We start from the raw sequence: 20,999 nt of genomic DNA, 5'->3' as shown, positions 1-20,999 counted from the left end.
ATTTTTACTATGCCATACATTTATTCAGTCTTCCTGGATGCCTCCCAAAAATTCAACTAATAAATGGCTCATTCTTCCCTCTCCAAAAGGCTTCTATAAATCTGTGTTCCTCCTCCAAGCTTAAAACTCCAGGAGCTGAGACTTCCTACAGAGGTCTGCATGTGAGCTTTCTCACACTGCCAGCCTTAGCCCCTGCTGCAGGAGTTAAGTGCCAGTGTTGGGTTTATTAGCAGACACTGCTGAATCCCCTAATTTCCAGCCAATTCAGAACAAAATTTGAACCTTAGGGTTTCTGCCTCTCTGTGTTCTTGTGATTTTGAGGACCACAGACATCTCAAACTTTCACAGTTCTGTAAAAAACCTGAAAACCTATCAGGTATCAAAACCACCTTCTTTTTGGACATGGAATTTTCATATGTTGCTTTGTAGGGAAATCATCTTTCACATGTTTCTTAGGGTCTTTTTGCTTCTGAATCTCATCTTGCCTTCATGGAGAAAAAATCTTTTGCTTAGGGATTTCAGTCCATAACAGTGTTTGAAACCAAGGCACTGGAAGCAATAGTGTTTATTCCTTCTGAACTTGCATGCCAAATTTCTGTACAATAATTAACTGAAACATGCTGTGGAACAATATCCATCACAAGTACCTTCTAGAAGAAGCTGATCACCTTTGTGAACATTTATACAATTTATATTTTTCTCAAGATTAGAAATTTAGACAGAGCCTCTCAAAAAAAAAAATTAAAGGTGACAAATAATAAGTTTTAAAGATGCTTACTTACTGGAGCACATGCATTGTATGTGTGTGTATAAGTCTATAAGTGTATATTTATAGAAGTTTTATTATATATATATATATATATATATGCACACACACACAAAGACTTTAAAAGTTAGATAAAAGCCATTTCCTTTATATATAATAATAAACAAGGTCCTACCTCTAAATGGCCCTCATGACCAGATGAAATGTTATCTGACTTCTCCTGGCATCTCACCTTTCTTCTTACGCATACAGGAAGCCCATTCAGTTGTTCCCACCCAGCTTTCACAGGTTTAGCTATGTGTGTTATTTACCTGTGGTTCATGCAAGAACTCCAGCACCTGTTTTGCACCTTTGTGACAGCAATCATTGTACCCCTTACAGCAGCAATTCAACACAGGTCATACTAGAGTATGGACCTTTTTTATAAAAGCACATGATCTGTATTTGAAACAAATGAAATTGTTTCTGGCCTTTTTTTACTGCACGGAGTAGGTATAAGGAAGCTGTTTGTCTGCTTCATTAGCCGCTGCTTGCCTACTAAGCGAATATTAAAATAAAACCTGTACTCACCCCATACAGTTACAGCAGTGGTATGAACTGTGAATAGACAACAGAGCAGATGTTGGAAGGTCATTGTAGAATCAGAAATGATGTTTCTTAAGACTTAGCATCTATCTTCTTGGCTCCCGGGAATGTGATTTCCCCTTGATTATTAAACAAGAAAAGAGCATTTGTTTTGGGCAAGCCTCTTTTTTGTGCTCATGCAGTGTATAGCACAACAGGATGCTGGGCCTTCAAAAAGCAATGATTGATGATAGCTCCATATCCATGTCTGTAATGGGTTTAAGCAGTAATTGCTGCATCAATGCCAAAAGATTTACAAAGGTCAAAATCAAGTGGGAGAGAAGACCCCTGTCCCTGCCCCTGCACCAGAAAAGTAATTGTTATCAGTAGCTCCAATAATGGCAAAAGTGCTGAGCTTGCTTTGTAGTTCTGCCTTAAAAACTTGATTATGTTTCCCTGGTTTGAAAACCTCACTGGCAGGCTTTGCATGCTGATGACAGTCATTTTTCTTCCTACTTGACGTTGACCATTGCATTTGTCCTTGAAACAACCCCCCACGACCACCCCCCTCCCACCCTCAATCTCATTATAGTTTCAGCAGTGCTCTTGCTGAACAACAAAAGGGGATCAGTAGTGGATGCCTCCTCTGATACTGCAGCAAAGGTGGATAGCAGAGAGTGGTGAAGCGGGACAACAATTGTCCTTGGTTAAACCATACTCTGGCAACTTGAAAAGGCAGAGGCACAGTGTTGTTTTGGAGAGAAGGACACTTGGAGATGTTTTGTAGGCATGGTAGTGGTTGTCAGTGATGCTGGCAGTGCTACAATATCTCGTAGTTCAGTCTTGGGCTCTGCCACAGATGTTTTGACCAGCATTGGTTGGTCAGCCATGTACAGGGAATAGGTTAGCGGCTGAAAGATATAACGAAAATGCTGATCTTGCTGCTCTACTTGTTTGTGGCTTGCCATGTAGCCCTGGTGCCTCTGTGAACTTCATCACCTCTGCTCTTGGCAGCACAAATGTTTTGTAGAGGTGGAAAAATGTCCTCCCTCCTTCTCATTGACTTTAGCATATGTAGGAAAGAATATCTTAAAATATGTCTGGAATGGGCTTGGACCTTTTCCTCACTTCCATAGGTGTCAAGGCAATACCAATTAAATATTTCCAGAAAGCCACTGCTGTCTTCTGAGGATGACGCTGGATAATCCAGCCATTCTGATTAAATATGCACTAATTTATAAATTTTCTTGCTTAAAAGACACACCTCTTAGTTATGAAGTTTAAACTAGATAAAAATGAATTCAAGTATGAACAATATATTCTGCCAAGTCTGCTTCATTCTAACTTAGGGCCTTGTATCCTAAAAAAAATTGCCTTTTTTTTTTTTTTTTTTTTTGTTTTTGTTTGTGCAAAATATCAAGAGACTGAAGAAGAGTAAAAGGATTACCCTATGCCAGGCTCAGGCCTAGAAGACCCACAGGCTGGCTCAGACTGTGGGGTGTGTAAAATCAAGCAGAGAACAGCAGTGGGCTTTAGAGAAAAACAGCTGGAGGGAAGTTTCCTTTCATGAAAAACAAATTTCAAAAAAGCTCTTGATTCCTGCTAATTATATAAATCTGAAGTTATTCCCTGACTCACTGGAATTTAATCTCTTTTTCATCCTTCTTTCTAAAAGTCGACAGTTACAGAAGGAAGGCTGCTCACTGAAACAGGATGATGCTTCCACCCCCAGGGTGAAGTGAGGTTTGTCTGGATGCACATCCACTCACTGGCTTTATTATACAAGTTGTCCTAGTGTGACTGAGGCAATTGGGTTACACAGTGCATATCCTTGGACAATCAAACCACTTTAAAACTATGTTTGTATCGACTCGAAAGGGTTAGTTTCAGCTCACTGGGTAAAAACGTAGCTTTAACCACTGTGAGTAACTCTCTATTAGATGCTCACATTCTTATAACTAGGTCAAAATTACATTTACTTAGTTACTCTGCTGCAGTGTTTCAGGCTAAGAAAGCCCCCCTGATCCTTAGGATCCAGCACCACTGAGATCTCAAAGCTTTGAATCAGACCAGACAATGCTTTACTAAGGATTTAGACCTGAACACAAACAGGATATTTTCCCTTGTAATAATATTTTCCTCCAAACATACCGTTCTACTTCTAGTCATGTAATCTGTTTATAACTCTTGATCGTATTCTATATAAAATAGAATCATAGAATCAGAGAATCATAGAATAGTTTGTGTTGGAAGGGACCTTAAAGATCATCTATTTTCAGTGGCCCTGCCATGGGCAGGGATGCCAGTTAGTAGATAAAGTTGCTTAAAATTCACCCAACCTGACCTTGAATACATCCATGGTATCGCAACTTCTCTAGGCAACCTGTTCCAGCATCTCGCCAGCCTCACAGTAAAGAATTTCTTCATGATATCTAATGTAAATTTACTCTTTTTCAGCTTAAAGGCATTACCCTCCGTCCTACAGGACCTTGACAATAGTCCCTCTCCAGCTTTCTTATAGCTGCTCTTCAAGTACTGGAAGCTGCTGCAAGGTCACCATGGAGTGTTTTCTTCTCCAGGCTGAATAACTCAAACTGTCTCAGCCTGTCTTCATAGGAGAGGTGCTCCAGCCCTCTGAACATTTTTGTTGTTTCCTCTGGATGGATTCCAACAGGTATTTCCTTAGCTGTGGGCCCCAGAGCTGCACACAGCACTCCAAGTAGGGTCTCATGAGAGCTGAAGAGAGGTGGAGGATCCTTCTTTGACCTGCTAGCCACTGTCCTTTTTATACAGCCTTGTAAGTAGTTGGATTTCTGAGCTTTAAATGTACATTGTTGGGTGGGTCATGTCGAGCTTCTTGTCAAAACACCTAATCCTTCTCCTCAGATTTGCTGTCAATTAATTCTCTGCCTATTCTCTCTATTTATATTGGGATTGCCTCAACCCAGTTATAGGACCTTGCACTTGGCCTTGTTGAACCTCATTATGTTCACACAGACCGACCTCTCCAGCCTGTTAAGATCCCTGGATGAAATCCCTTCCATCCAGTGGGAAGAGATTCCCACTGGAGAGAAGGGATTCCCAAACCACACAGTTTCACCAGCAACTTGCTGAGGTTGTACTCAGTTGCATTGTTCATACCACCAACAAAGTTGTTAAACAGTGCCAGTCCCCATAGTGACCCCTGAGAATCTCCACCCATCACTGGTCTCTACTTGGACACTGAGCCCTTTACCACAACTCTTGGAGTGTGTCCATCTGGCCATGTCAGGTCAAAAAGTGGGTTCCTCCACACCCCAGAGAGGAGAGTTGCCCACTACTGTCACTTGTCACTTTTTCTTGGTTATGTTGGTGGTAGCATGGGGAGCTGATGGGGCTGTCTTGCTCAGCTCCAGCACCCCCTTTGATATGATGGGTTTTTCTTTATGAGTCTGCAGAGCATTGACATGGTTTTTGCAAATATGGCTCCAGCATCAGGGGAAATCTCTTCTTCCTTTTGCTCCTTGCCATTGCATGTTTCCAGACTCATGCATCACTGCCCTTTCTGCATTATTGACCCCCCCTCACCTTGCTGTTTGTGCAGACCCCAGCTGAAGCTGCACTCTAAGAGAAGTGCTTGCCATTCTGCCTTGAGAGTCAGAGACAGTGAGTGACCTTGACCCAAGCAGATGGTCACAGAATGATTCCTGGTTCCTGGATAAACTGAACTTCGAATCTCAACACTTAGCCAGGGGAATGTCTCTCTTTTGAAGAGGTGCTGTTCTAGCAGTCATGAATTGCCATATCAGCCCCAGAGTGATTATAGATACAGTCCATCAAATCTAATACTTTTCAAACATTTTCTATTGTCAGATGCTTATTGTTTTTCAAATTGCAGGATTACGGAGGCCATTGTTCTACTGAAAATCTTCTCTGCTGCTTTTATGTATTTTCTTGTCAGTAGGACTGAATTCTTTGCTATTTGCCACTTTCTTTTGCATAATTCTCCCCTTAAATCCTTAGAATATGGTATAACGATGAGACACGCCACCAAAGTGACTGGGCAACTGGCTTTACTATGATGTCACACTCACCTCTGCACCATATCCTGTGTTTGCTGTTACTCCCCTTTCCCCTTTTCCCTTGCACTGGAACAAAACAGATCCATTGGACTAAGGGGGTCAGTATGGAGCACTTTGCTACAGGAAAGAAAATGGGTCAGAAAGGGAGTGCTGGGACAAAGTTGCACCAACACTGTACTGCATACCAGATTATGCCATGGGAATATCCATTACTTAGGAGAAGTAATACTGTAATAAAGAGTGAAATAATCCTATACCTCTAGAAATGCTTCTGGGCTTTTGTCAAACATACAGTGATATTATAATAGCTTTATGTTGTAATTATCATGATACATGTTGTCTTTTTTCAGGTTAAGCTATTTCTTTATTTACAGAAAAATGATAAATGTACTAAACATAAGCCTGAATTATTTATTTTTCTGAAGTATTTTTTCCCCCAGTGAAATATATTCAAGTAAATAATAATGCTGGAGTTTTTTATTCCCAGGTAGTTCTTGAATTAAACCCCACATCTCTGAGTGGAGTTGAACTACTCTTGCCTTATATAACATCATTTACAAAGAGGGAATTTATCTCATCTACCTTCATCCACATTAAAAAAAAAAAAATATTCTAAAATGACTCTTTGATCTGTCTGAATTATAAATATAGAGAGTTAGGTACCTCCAGAATGTGTTAATGTGATGAATTCACTTTACAGTAAACATTTAGGAGAAATGAGGTGCACAACTTTAGAAATGGACCTATATGACACTCCAACATTTGTAAGCACATAGATGAGTGTTTTTATTAGGAGTCTGTAATATCAGATGAAACTCTACTAATATTTCCAAAAGCCCTTCTTAAACCACCAATGTTCACTTCACTCAGGTTATTATTTCAGAATGTGCGCAGTCTCATGGATTTGCTAGAGTGGCTCCAGACAGTATCAACATTGTAAACCAAACCTAAATCAACATCCAAGGCATTTCTTTTGCTCATAATTCCACTTCAGCTTGGAAATGACTTCACATTTAACCAGACAAAGCATGTAAAACTTATGGATTTTATGTTCACCACTTCCAAGTGGCTTTACAATATAGTCAGAATAGAGAATAATTTCAAATCTATTGACAGAGAAGGCATCAACTTTTTGCAGTCTTTTATCAAAAGTGATATGCACTTTAATGTTAATATTTAATAGCTACTGAGCCCTGCTCCACATCTCTATGCAATGTTTCATAATAACAGGGTATTCATTATTGCTATTTTTGTATTGATTTCATAATTTATTTCCTATTTTTACTTAGCTCTTGAATGACTTGATTTTTAAATTTCATTTCATTTTTTTGAGCTTTTTTTTCAAGCCCTAAAACATGCATTTTGTCCCTGAAACGCATCTTACATTCTGTACATATCTTCTGCTTTTCAAACTAGAGAAATGAATGGCAGATGCATTCACCCATCTCTGGATGTCACTTTGCATATATCTACAAGTGTTTGAAGATATTCAGAGTTTTGCAAACTAGGAGGTGTGCCAGGGCAAATTAGTACAAAATTTCTTTCTTGTACACTTTACCCTTGCCTTTAGTTCTGTTTTCACCTGAAGACATAGTATGGCAGTAAACAGACCTTTAAACTAGCTCTGTATGTCTGTTATTTTTATCCCATTTATTTAATTTCTATCTCATGTTTCCATTTATTTCATGGCTCTGAGTGAGTCTTATGGACTAATTCACCTTTAGTTTTTTCTGATTCTTTAACTATTTCTCCATTTTCCTTCTATTATTGTAAAGTACAGCACTCTGAACCAAAACTGTCTCAACCAAAGCTCCTACTGCTATGCTTCATAGTATAGTATAGTCTGTTTTGCTTCCAAAAATTTGTAGGTATTATGTTTGGGTATTAGTATTACTACAATTATGATTAGTTTACAAAGCAGCGTCCTTTCATCAAAATAGTCCTTGCACACCTTTATATCAGATACAAAGGTAGATTTTTCTCATATGAAATGGTAATCTAATTTGTCTATGGTGTATATATAAGCTATTTTATGAGATTGAAGAGGCAGCTTTGAATGTGTCTTCAAATGCTAATTTGTTTCAACAGCTTACAATGACTTTAACAACAGTTAACTACAATTGAAAAGAGATAACAATATCACTAATATAAAAAAGTAGGAAAACTTAATTTCTGGGTTCACGCCCAGTTTTTTTTGACAGCTATATTTATCAAGTAAAGAGGTCGGTAACAGCTTTAAGAAATAATGGGAAAATAAAAATAAGATATTTTCTTATCAGAGTTTAGTTAAAGGAAAAGGGGTGTAGGCCAGGATTTGAAATTGGAAGTGGAGAATATCAGAGAGTGTTAAGGGCTGTATTTCACATACATTTACATGTCATCAGTCTTGTCATCCTTGAGGATTGTACCACGACTGACAAAAGAGGCTGTATCAATTTATAAGGGCTGAGAATCTGGAGTTAATGGAATTAGATCATGCCACTCATCAAAGGTACACAAATGAGATATGTAAATGACGTAATAGTGAACTGTAATGATACTTGAAATAGATATGAAGAAACCTTGTAACTTTGTCTTTTCCTCTTCCCCTTGACTGTAAATTATTTTTGTGGATGTCCTTGGCCCATTCATCAGACAGTCTCATCTAGATCATGAGAAGGACTGTTGTTTTTATGCCTTTCACTTGTTTTATACCCACTATGTGTTTTGGCCTGTTTTGCTGAAACATCATAAGTTCTCTTTCTTTCTGATTTCCCTGGATACATGAAAGAAAACCTCTTTTAGCTTCTACTACTCTTAACACATACTTGAAAGTGTTTTTGGGACAGAGGCAGAGACACTCTAGAGGATTAGTTGAAGCAGGGGTTTACAAGATCTATTTCTTCCCTGCAATTTTATTCCTGTAATGGGAGCAGTCATCCATAGGAGCTGGGTGTGATGCCTAGCAGGGAACTTGCTGGAGGCTCTAGTCAATTTTTTGCCATGAGTCTTCAAAGGAGATGGACCGTGATGTTACCTAGCCTGTGATGTTTTTCCACTTTCCTCTGTTTCTTCTGTAGTCACATTCTGGTCAGTACTATGGGCTATAGTTGTGAAACCTTTGACTGCTCTTGGTATAGCCAAATCTTTTTGCTTCTTTGTCCATATTATCCATTTAATGAAGTGTATTCCGAATACAGAAACCAGCAAAAAAGTGAGCAGCTGCTGGAAGAAAGAGATTCAAAGAAGAACTCTTTGCTCAGCCTGCAATATGCATGTTAGCCTCATATTTGTAGATTTTCTTAAAAGCAATGGCCAATTATTTTTGCATGCATTATCATGCAGAAGTTATAAACATTTTCAGGTCTTGCACAGCACTATGGCCTTGCTTGGATTTTTGTGGTGTTTCCCCAGACCTTTACCTTTGTATCCTGGCTAAGCTTGCCTAAAATCTTGTGCACCATGTGTGCCCTGCAATATCCCACCTCCAAATCTGTCCTTGAAAAGTGGTTTTGAGCATTTCAAACTCCTATTTTGAAGAGATCCTCTCTGCAGTGGACCAGAAAAATGGGTGTGCATGGTTTTGGGCTACATGCTGTAATCTATCATGCCATGCTGAACAGAAATCTCTATCGAGATAGACAAATTTAGACTTCTGAATGCAGAAGGTTAATGTACCCTTATATTTGTGATTTCCCATCTTGCTACTGCTCATTTTAAAAATGAATTTTTAAAACAAATATATATATAATTTATAATGCTATCAAACGATTAGCAAAATAACTCAACTAATTAAAGAAGAAACCAGGAAAGGAATAACAAATCTTTCCTTTACCCCTGACATCTTATCTGTGGGTTGACATTTTGCTTCTCTGTGCTTCTGTTTCTTTACTTGAAAAGTAAAGCTACTACACGGTACATAGTGATTGCAAGAATAATAAACATAAAAAAGAAACCTTTCCAAAAGAAACCAGGTCCGCAACAGTCAGGAAAGGTAAAAGGGATGAGGTAAGTAATAAAAAAGTACCATTTTTTTTCTTTCTGGATACAATTCCAGAAGTTTTAGACATTCAAAGACTGCAGTAATGAAGACACTAGGAGCACCAAGGAGTGACAGTGTCACTGCAGCGGGTGTAGGGTAGAACACAGACATAACCTGATGCTTTAAACACAAAGTTTGAAAGCAGCAGCAGTTCACACAATTAAGCCAGTGGCTCAGTGAATTGCATCTTTTAGAATTTCCTCAGCTTTGATACAACATGCAGTGACTTTATGTCCTACTGTTTTCACATTCTTGTTGATATCTTGAATTAGCCAAGCATCTGTTACTCCAATGAAATCAGATATGTTCTAAGATGGTTGTTTTCAATACTGCAGTTGATCTGATTATTTTTTGTACTGAAAAAAGGGAACACATTCAATTCTATTTCTTTCTTCTTTGTTACAAAGGAAAATTATTTGTTCCATTATACTCTTTTTCTTACTGTTCAATTAGATTTACCTACCAGTAACTTCTATCAAAGCTTCTCCTTATCTGATTTGGTATCTCTTAGATGAAAAATTATTAAATTGAGAAAGGAATTAATCTGAAATATATATCCGTGCTCCGACTGTACACTATTGGGCTACTAACAATTAAGGAATTATTTTCCATGAAACATTACATTTTTCTGATCACCTAGTCCTAATTAATCCTTGAAATCTTCTCTTTTTAATTGTATTCTTTGACAGGATGACTTATTTTCCTGGTCCAGCATGACTTACTGCTTTTAACACCCAGTTCATGCTTAGAAAAAAGAATCAGAATATTGTTGTGTGGTGTATGGGTATAAACGTGGAGCAGTGTAATAGCTCCACATTTACTCTCTGTAATGGGAGGGTACTTTCTGAAAATGCATAGAGCTCTGCTGTCTTTGTAAGAGTCATGGGAGGAATGCTACCCTTATAATGCATTTATGTGATTCCTGATGTAGGTAGACATTCATGTCTTCTGATAAAGTGGTTTGTATTTTTCATTAGTAATGTATGAAGTAACTCATATCTTCAAGGGAACCAAAACAGTGCATTTTCCTGGGAGATACCCCTTCAAACTTCTATATGACCTAACACCTTTAAGTAGTAGTAAACAAGTTCTGAGATTCATCAGTGCCAATAAATACTCCTGAGTGTTTCTTGACAAAAGGTAACACAAATTACTTTTGAAGGTTATATGTGATATGTACTCATTGTTTCCCCTATAGCTGAAATTAGAATTAGGTCTTTAAACTCCATGCCAGCAGCCAGTTAATGAAGTTAATCCATTCCACTTCTCATCTAATTGCAGCTTTCAGCCCTGTCACAGATCTGTCAGAGTCCAAAATGTAAATCTGTAACTAGAACCATTTATGATTTAATTGGGACTTTTCTGTAAAATAGTGTATGACTGAGCAGATAATATGCGAAAAGCTTCCTTAATATAGATGTGTGCCAAGCTGTTTAATTCTGCAGTGATATTCATGGTCACTGATGTTATGTAACCACTCCAGTTCATCCATTTTCTCCTAAAATCCATTTTGGATGTCCTATCTTCAGTTAACAGGGAATTACTTGGATCTAGAGAGAATATTTTAAAAGCTGGATCTTCTGATTTACTGGGTATATTGCACAGCAGGGCCTCTAACTCTTATGGAGATATTACATTTCTAGTCACTTTGTAAGTCACAAGAAGAAAATTTTTGAGAGAAGCTGCACAAAACTGTCAGCAGCAATTCTAATTGATGCATACTACTGAGATCAAATGGAGGCTTTTTTCATTTATCCTCACAAGTTAGTGATACATTTTTTTTATTTTGGGAATTATTAACATTCACATAAGATACCCTAGAGACCTCTATGAGAAGAGCTGGAAAGAAGGATTTAATCAAACTATAGATTACTTAATATATTTGCTTATTTACAATGCATGATTTGAAAGTGTTCTTCTGATGATCATAGTTAAAGAATGTAGTTGCTTATTAGAGAATACATACAAAAGCCTTACTAGAAATTTATTTGTGCCACCCACGATTACATCCCTTGCCTCGATTTTACTTACAAACTTCTAGGAGTGTCTTTCTCACGCAGAATTTCAGAGATGTCTTCAGTGTAATCTGGAAGTTCCTCCTTGTTACTGTGCATTGAATTTAGTGGATTTTATTGCCTCATTTCCTTCCTTCTAATGCTTTCTCTGCTAAATGAACATAACATACACTATTCTATATAATCTAATAAGTAAATTCAGTGTATGCCATTCCACTCTCTGGACCGACTCTGATGTTGGATCTCTTGGTGGTTTACAGCATTCTCACAGCACAGCTGTGAGGTCTCAACATAAACTCAGATGGGTAAAAAAAAATTGTTATTAAACATTTCCATTGTCTGATTACAGCACAAGGCATATTTAATTAACATCAAATTGTCCATGCTTAATTCAGTACACTATTTAATGCAATATTCAGCACAGATTATTTATAACAGTGTTATACTTCTGATATTGCACCTCACAGGAAGGAGAAAAGAAAGCAAACATTGGATAGATATTGGTCACTTTCCTCAACACACATACTGCAGTCAGAGGTGTGGGTATGTACACACTATGAGAGACAGGTCAGTGTTCACAACCACCCTTTGCTCTTTAGTCCTCTAAAGGAGGAGGAATTACCTGTAGAAATGTAAATAACTCTTTGAGATCAAGTTGTATATATTGATATTTTTAAAGTGAGTATTGTTAAGCATTTACTGATTAGCAAAATATTTATCCTCAAAATGTGTGATTTATTAATGCTATTTAATAGATTTACTTCTTTATCTCATAGTGTAGCAGCACAAGTTTCTTAACATTTTTATTTTACAAAATGTAGTACCAAGATCAAACTGACACTATCTAAAAGGTCATGTTGAAAAAGGCATAACCTTTGATCAGGATCTAGCCATAAATAGTCTCAATACAGGAGGTTGTGAAAAACTGATGCTGTAGGGGGAAAAAATGTGAATTTTCTGGGATCTACAGCTGTGTTTGCTCCAGAAACATGTTTTCTCAAACTTGGTTAAAAAATACAAAGACATTTTTCAGCAATGGGGTACTCTCTGGAAACCAGCTTGGTGAAACATCAGTCCTGGTACAGTTCTGAATATGAAGCAAAACATGATAGGCTTATCTAAAAGTCATATACAATGTTTGTGATTAGAGAATTGAAGGAGAGGCTACAAATCATAGAAAACAAGAATCCAGTTATTCCCAAATGATGGAAGTGGATTATAAACATAGATCAGACTTTTCTGGTCTTTAGATTCTGTGTGTCTATGTTACCTTGGTAAGAAATTATTTTGCACTTAAGGTGACAAAGGCTTGGAGGAAAAGCCATGCTCATGTTCAGCTACTAGGAAATAAAAAGTGTTGTGGAAGGCTGCTAATTGATCTGCACTGTAGGATAAATTCACTTGGGAATTTTCATGTGGGTCAAAGTCACAGGAAAGGTATGGCAAAAATAGCTTCAAGGATCCAAGCAGATGCACAGAATTCAAGACCAGAATTTTGGACAGCCCATGTCAAAACCCAAACTTTTGCATACTTTTTTATCATTCCTTCAGTTGCTTATTCTTTGGTTTCACCACTGAGCATAATGCAGGTATAATCAGTCTTTCTCTTCTCTTTCCAGCATAGTTCTTCTGCCCCTTTACTATCTAATTTGTTCACCACTCAGGTGAATGGAGCACAAAGGCAACTGGATTCTTCAAGTATGCTCTAGAAAGTGGGAATTGGGCAGACATGGAGCATGTGCTTGTGTGCACACATGTCAGGGTGTGTTCATACCAGCCTGCTTACGACTCTTGCTTCATGCATGTGCATTTGTGGGCATAAGGAGTACTCTGTGCTCATTTCACATAGACTGGGGGAAGGTTATTATGGCTGTGCCAGGTATAAGGCAGTAAGTATAAGACATTTGCATGTTACTTACATTGGCCATGGACTTCTGTTTGCTGAAGTTTGATTTCTAATCTGAATGAAGAATAAATTGAAGTGAAGAAAGAATTGGGAGTCCACCACATGTCCTATACCATCAGAAAATATTTTCTTTTTATTCCGTGTGATTAGTTGCCCTGGCCCAGTGTTTTCCAACAGTCCAAAAAACCCCATCTGGCATAAACTATTTTTCTTCCATTCAAAAGGCTCAGTTTTGAGCTGAAAAATGACCTCTATAGATCCTGAATGTCTTTAGATGATGTCCCAAAGACATAAGATAGAGATAATGGTGCATTGTGTTTAAAACTTTAGGATAGGTTTCAAGATATAGTTTCTTTATAGTCCTGGACAAATACCTCATGTCTGCTGTCTGTACACTGAGGGTAAAGCTGTTGTAATTCATGTCAAAATCCTTACAAGGATAAATCCATAAAGTCTCAGGATGCACTGACATATATCGCCAGGGGGACTATATTGATAGATAAAAGCCACTATGCTGTCAACAAATGTCTTACCAGTATGCACAAAAAAATTGATGAGCTTTTCTTACTCTGTTGGATGTCCTGAAAACTAGGAGAATTGTGACCCATCCCTGTCAGTTATTTTAATTGTGAGATGGATTTTCTAAATGCAAAATTCTAGCCTGGAGTGCCTATAACTGCCTTAAATAAAGAGCAGTATTTGATTTATGAATTGGAATAAGTAGATATTTTCCTTGCCTAGCAAATTATGAGCCACATGTTTATTATTGGAAGGAAATGGACCAGGAAATAGTTATGATGGTTAATGAGTTACAGATTATTATTTGTGAAGAATTCCAGACATGTTCCATGAACCAGTCCTGCATGAGATCTGAAACCAAAGTACTTAGTTCATATTTTGAAGTCCAACAAACTCTTTTGTTTTGTTCCAGATAATGGGTGGGAATATGTGCAAGAAAAAGATGAGGGTGGTATATAATTTTTTTCTTTTCTATTTGTAGTGAAACTGTCAGCCAAGAAATAAAATCTCTAATCAGATATCATGTTGCATCACAGTGTCTAGCAATGAAGTTGACGAAATGTCTAATAGTAATGAAGTGATGAGACATGTTTGGTGTGTTCAATGGGTGCTTTATTAAAAAGTCTCACATTATAGAAAATTATAAATGAAAGGTCAGCAAAACATGACCTTTGAATTTACTAAGCCATATAATGAATTTCTATAAGATATGCAAGAAGTACTGTGAAAAGATATTGCACTTTTTGTGTTTGGGTGACTTCACAAACCCTTGACTAGCATACCTCCATATGTGGGGAATGGCTTTTTCTTTCACCTGTAAAAGGACCAGGGTAAAACACAAGGTCTGCTTGGTAGCATGCAATAGAATTGAAGTATCATTTCCTGTGTCTGGAGTGTTACTTCTGTGTCACTGGAGTCAGTCTAGATGAGGCTCTCTGATTTGACTACCTGTAGAACTGAGCACACAGCAGTCCAACTTAACTAAGCTGAACTGCCTGGCAGTGAATGCAATTATTGCTAACCAATGAGCTTACCACAGCTGGATGCTCCCAGGCTGATATACAGGATTCAGTTTGTGGTCCTTCAGTACTTGCCTGCTGAGCAGAGTTAGGTGTTTAGAGACAGTCACATGCTTATGCTTTCTGCTTGACCACTTTGCAATTAGGCTGAAACTTACAGCTTAATTACTCTTCATAATTAAGATGTACCTTTTCCCAGACAATGTAAATGTTCAAATTGTTCTGGAAGTGAAAGCAGAGCAAAATGGCTTTCCAAAACAGGTTCTTAAAAAACACACCTTTCACCCACAAACTCACAGACACAGACTAGACAAAAATGTGCTCAATATCTTCCTTGCTTGATGGCCTGTGAGTTACTGAATTTCTTCTTGCAGCTAACCTGAGTGCAAAATTTCAGAAAAAAAGTCTCTGTCTTCGCTGCTGTCACATTTATGAGAGAAATTTTACCTTTGATAAATCTGACCAGGAGCATAAGATCCCTTCTTCAGCACAGGCTACTTCCACGTTTGGTCCATCATACTATAGCTACCAGTAAAACTGTATCCATACCATTTATTCTTTGCTTACATCTATTCTGCTTCTTGCATCTACTCTCCATTTATTAATGACACTTGGTTGATCTCCAGTGTTTGATCTTCAACAACTCCTTCCAAGTTACAAGTTTGAAGTAGAAGTGGGAAGGCAATTTCATTAACAAAATGTACTTTGTGGTTTGTTTCAGATAGATAGATAGAAAAGGATTCATCCTGCCAACTTTAGATATATACAGAGTAGATACTCACATCTGCACTCAGTAGAGGAAAAGAGACACTCTACAGACAGAAACCATTTTATTTAAAGCCAGATATTTGTTTGAAGCAGGTAAGGGAACTGCTTCATTCTCTCCATTTGTTATGGCTGGACCTGGTGATCCATGAGGAGTCAGGTGAGATAAATCCTTATTAATATATACCCCAAATGGACAAGCTTTTGTACACTGCTGTACAAAATGCTCAGAAGTCTGAGCAGAATCTGCTGCATTGAGGTGATTCATTCTGCTTCACTGGAAACAGCATTTAAAAAATGCCTTTGGAAAACCTAGTCCCCCACAGCTGCGGACTCCTGAGAGTTGCAGGGTTTGTGCTTGGCTTAGTAGGAGGCCTTCCTGTGGCACTGCACCTTTGGAAATCCCAGTGCTTGTTTGTAAGGAAAGGGAAGCTGAGTCCTCTACAGGATCCCCACCTTCTCTCTACTTCTAATGCTGTGACACTGTGAGAAAACATAAACTACCTCACTTTTCTCCCCAGAACTCTATTTTTCTCTTCACAGTCCTTATCTAAGGTTTGCTGTAGGCAACACTTTCTAATGAATGCCTACTGGCTGTATGAGGGCAGATAAGCTGTGACAAGGATGAGGAGGCAATACTGTGGTCAATGAAGAGTATTTGTTCTGCACAGAGGTACTTCTCCCAGCTCCCTGCCAGAGAATCTATCCCTGGGCTATACTGTATATTATAATAAATATGTATTGTCCATAGAGAATAGAAATAGCTTGTTTGTTTACAGTAAATATCTGTAGGCATATGAGTTGGAATGTAGTCTATTTTACATATGGGAGAAATAAACCACAACACAATCATTGTGGGAAGGGCCAAATTTGAATTATTATTAGGAATGTCAGTCAACAATCTGTACTCATCATGTCCCAAATCTCCTCAAATGCCTGTGCTGAAATTTGCTTTTACACAGTACTGCTATCTCCATTGCAGACAGAGTCATAAACACACAAAATTGTATTTGCAATAGAGAGAAGACACTTTTCGGTCCCTTCTACACACACTGTGACCTGTATAAAATTTCATTCTTTTTCTCTTTCTGAAACAGCCCTATTCCTAACCCCTGTGGCTTATCTGTTCCTTAAACATTAGTCTATTTTTCTGCAAGAGGAGTTTGAAATGCATTATCAGTTTCAACAGTGTTGAGAGACAAGATAAGACAAGCAGAAATGTATGAAAATATTATCTAGCAGTCCTATTAGGAATAACACTGAAAAGAAGAAAAATCATGGCACAGACTTAATGTCCTGCAGCTTCAAAGTGATGTAGCCAGGCAGCTACACCAGAGATCAATGCACTGGTAATAACCCCTCGGGTTTTCCCTGGACGGCTCATGCCCTTCCAAATGCTTTTCACAGAGCCATTCTCTGTGCTCTTGCAGGGCAAAGTTTATCTAGAGCTCGCTGGACACTGTTGGCTTCATGGCCACGGGGAAATTGCGGCAGCAGCCAATCTGCTGCATGAGAGGAAGCTTTCATTATTAAATGCTAAAAGGAAAAAAAAAAAGGTATGAAGAAGACAGGTCAGGCTTCCTCAGGGTAAAATATCCGCCTTTCAAGCTGTTCAACAGATAGGAGTGAGTCAGTCACCTTGTATACGGTCATTAGAAGCATCTAACCACTTCATGCTCTGCTGGGAGACTGTAATAAGCTTCGTCTGTCAGATCTTCTCACCCCACCTGTTAGCTTAAACACTCAGCTGTGTGGGGGCCTCTTTCCTCACTCTGCAGAAAGCATTTAACCTGCTGCTGCCAGCTTGGTGGGGTGTACAGTCCCTGCCCACCTGCCAGCCCTGGTCTGCTGTGCTGCCAGGCACATCCTCCCAGCATCCCTCCAAGGCTGGTACGAGCTCGCTCCCAGCCGAACAAGCTAGTGGCTGCAAGAGTACCGTCGAGATCTCACCTCTTTTCTCACTTGTCTACAGACCTCATTTCACACATCTGATTCCCTTTCTGTGGCTCTTTTTACAGTTTGTCTCTTTTACAGCCTCTGATTTGCTAGTCACGTTTTTCCTATCAACACTTTGAATTTGTTATACTTACAAAAACACTGCAGTTTTTCATCTTCCATGTGATCATACTCTACCCTTATGTATTAGACTAATTTTTGTATTAGACTAATTATGTATTAGATGAATTTTTTTTTTTAATCTTTAGTCTTTGAGATTTTAGATATCAGCCTCTCTATAATTATTGTTTTACCTTTGCCATCTGGAGTGCTGGTGTTTTATTGTTCAGTTGGGATTTTTTTTCCCCTAACTCTTTCTCACTTTCATCCTGTTGAAATTTTCAGTGCATTGTGACATAAAACTGTGTAATAATCACCATATTGCCTGGTTTATATAATTCAAAGTGGCATAAAGAATTTGAAAAATCAGAGTTTCACTTCAGGAGCTCCTGATTTACTGGGGAGTGTAGGAGACGGTGCTCAGGGTTTATAAACACATTAAAAAAATATTACAATGTGGGATTTGTAAGTGAGCAAGATTAATATTTCATACGGGGTCTGAGTTGCACAAATGTAGGCTGATTTCCTTGATATCCCAGATTCACTACTATACTTCGCTAGCAAACCTGACGTCACCCTCACTAACTTATTTTGTACAACCATCTATAATTTTTTCTTTAAAAAGGGGACATCTTTCTGCCTTTCAGGATTCTTTCAGTCCTAAAAAAATTCAACTGCTTTAAGTAACTACAAGCAGCCATGAAGAGTTGCTCCCTGCCCTAATCTCTAGCTTTTTAGCATTGCAAGTAGGCAATAACTTACATCTGTGCAAAACAGTTGTCAGAAATGTTATCTAAAAATGACAGCATTTTACACTTAATTTCCTTGTGTGAAAATATGTCTCCAAGGTGACAGGAAAGGCTATAAAGGATTGGGTTTTAGGTACAATGTGTAGCAGCTCCCTAAGATTCACATATCTTCCTCTCTTGAAGACTTGTATGAAGGTATGTTTCTCCATCCTTACACATCTCAAAAGTTAAATCCTTTGGTGGATTGGAAAGAATTTCAACAGTGCTGTACTGAATTTATGAGCAGAAATTTCCATCAGCTGCAAAACTTCCATTCTCATTGTAGCAGCCAAGGTTTTTGATTCTGGAGAGCTGTAATGCCATTCCCTAGGGATGAGTGGTGTGTCATCCTTGCATAAAACAACTGAGGACAGATTTTAATGAGCCCATCATGTTGAGTTTGCTGCTAGAGCTGTCTAATCATGGGCAGAGCATGCACCACATAAAAGCTGACCAACTGGGACAGTAGTCCTGGGGAGGGACCTGAAGGATTTTGGCACTCTAGTGTAGCAATTCTGAAGAGATGGATTTTCCTCCTCTGTTTTTAATAATATGCTTTTAAAATAGGTGTGGCAAGAAATCCAAAGGACTGTGGAAAGAGTTCTGAAATGGAATTGAAAGTTCACTTGAACTACTTTAACAATACCCAGCAGAAACCTCTCTTCTGCACACCTGAGTCAATCATCAGTAATGTGCTTTATCTCCTCAGCAGTTTCTGCACTGGGCAGTGTTAGAGAATGTGCCAGCATTATTGCTTTGTGGTAGTGATCATTTATGAAGTTTACCTATGTACAAATAACATTAGAGGAACAGGTATCTGGTAACACTGAATGTGTTTGTATGTTGTGTATTCTTTAAAATTGAGAGCTTGGTTTTTTGGTAGCTTGTTGGCAAGTTGACTAAATTTTCCTATGACCCCATTTCAGAGATAACTCTTTATGCTACTCTGAAGCACAAAGAAGACTTTGGCAGGACAGTATGGTCAGCTGCTGAAGGGCTGTCATATTTCAAAATTAAATATGGTTCACCAAACTAAAAGCTTTCTTGTTGCAGACATACCAAGGTATCTCATCGGTGTTAACAAATGCTTTAAATTTACTGGTTTTCATCACTTTAACTGCATACCTTGTGCCCTGTAGACTCCATTACTCTACCAAAGATGTACTTACTCATGCAAAGAAATACTTAAGGCAATTATATAAAATTTTCCCTCTCCAGAAGAGTAGTCATAGAAATAATTCATAGCACAGCATGAATAGCAATATGTGGAAAGTTTGTTTAAGTTGAAGGGAAGTAAGAGAGGTTTATGCAAATGACATAAACATTCTGAAGAATGTGACATTTTAATTGAAAAATAATTAGAAGTCTTTTCATTATTTGAAAAGTTGAATTAGTAAATTATTAAAATGTTTTTATAAAGGTGGGTAATTAGGAGAGCTTTTAACTGTCTGCCCTTCAGTTTAATAAACAAAAAATGTGCTCACAGAGAACAAAACTAAAATATCATAATGGTGGGGTTAAAAAAGTTAGATTTAAAATTGGATTAATTTTTGTTTAGTATTTTTCAACCAAGTAGTCTTGCTATCGATGCAGTAAACTCCCTGCAAGATAAAAAAAGTTCAAGCCCCATATCTATTTCAGACCTTTTGTTTGACCTCTCTGGGTCATCTCTCCTCACAAGAAAAGGATTAACTGTCTTTTTTTTTTTCCCCAGCCTACATTGAAATTTAGTTTTATGTATGTATTACACCTAGGGAAAGGTAATTCTGATGTCCATTTCATTCTCCAGACATTCACAGAATATAAATTCCGTGTTATAAACAATTGCTACTAAAACTGATTAAAAACACATTTATGGAATTTGAGGATTTGTTTTTTCAGGAGCCAAATATTTTTACTCCATCACCTCCACTTTTCCATGGAGATGAAAGGCATTATTTCTGGAAGAGAAATTATTATTTATTTCTTAAATCTGGTTTTAAACATCTGTGGAAAATTAGTAAATCAGGACTTGGATGAAATTAGATATATTTATATTTTTGGGGGGGTCATATGTAGAAGCAGATAAAATACATTTTGCAATTTTGTCTATCTTCCACAGCCTAGTTCTTAGCACTTAATTACTGAAAAAACTTCACATGTCCAAGGAGCATTCCTCTCACCCTGCTTTGTCCTCAGGTTTCCAATCATTTTTGATGAAGGGAAAGGCCTGGTATCATGAATACTTGCCAGCAAGTTCAGAAATTACAAAGCAAGTGGGGAAAAGAAGTGTTGTGTAGACAGAAAGTGCCATAGCCAGAAAGTGCCACAGTCAGAAAGGAAGACTGGGAATATTTAGGATCAAATATTATAATTCCAGGCTTGTCACTGATCCTAAGAGACAAAATATTGACATATTTAGGAACTTTTCCTCTGCTCCAGAGGAAATAGGATTTCATTGTGGACAGAGGAATTTGAAAGGAGATGTAAACAATCTGAATAACAAAAACCCCAAGATGTCTGCTCATTTGTTAGAAATTA

The sequence above is a fragment of the Passer domesticus genome, chromosome 2 (assembly GCF_036417665.1).
Source record: "Passer domesticus isolate bPasDom1 chromosome 2, bPasDom1.hap1, whole genome shotgun sequence".
Taxonomy (NCBI): domain Eukaryota; kingdom Metazoa; phylum Chordata; class Aves; order Passeriformes; family Passeridae; genus Passer; species Passer domesticus.
The sequence above is the reverse complement of the archived record's forward strand: the minus strand, read 5'-3'. Positions refer to the sequence as shown.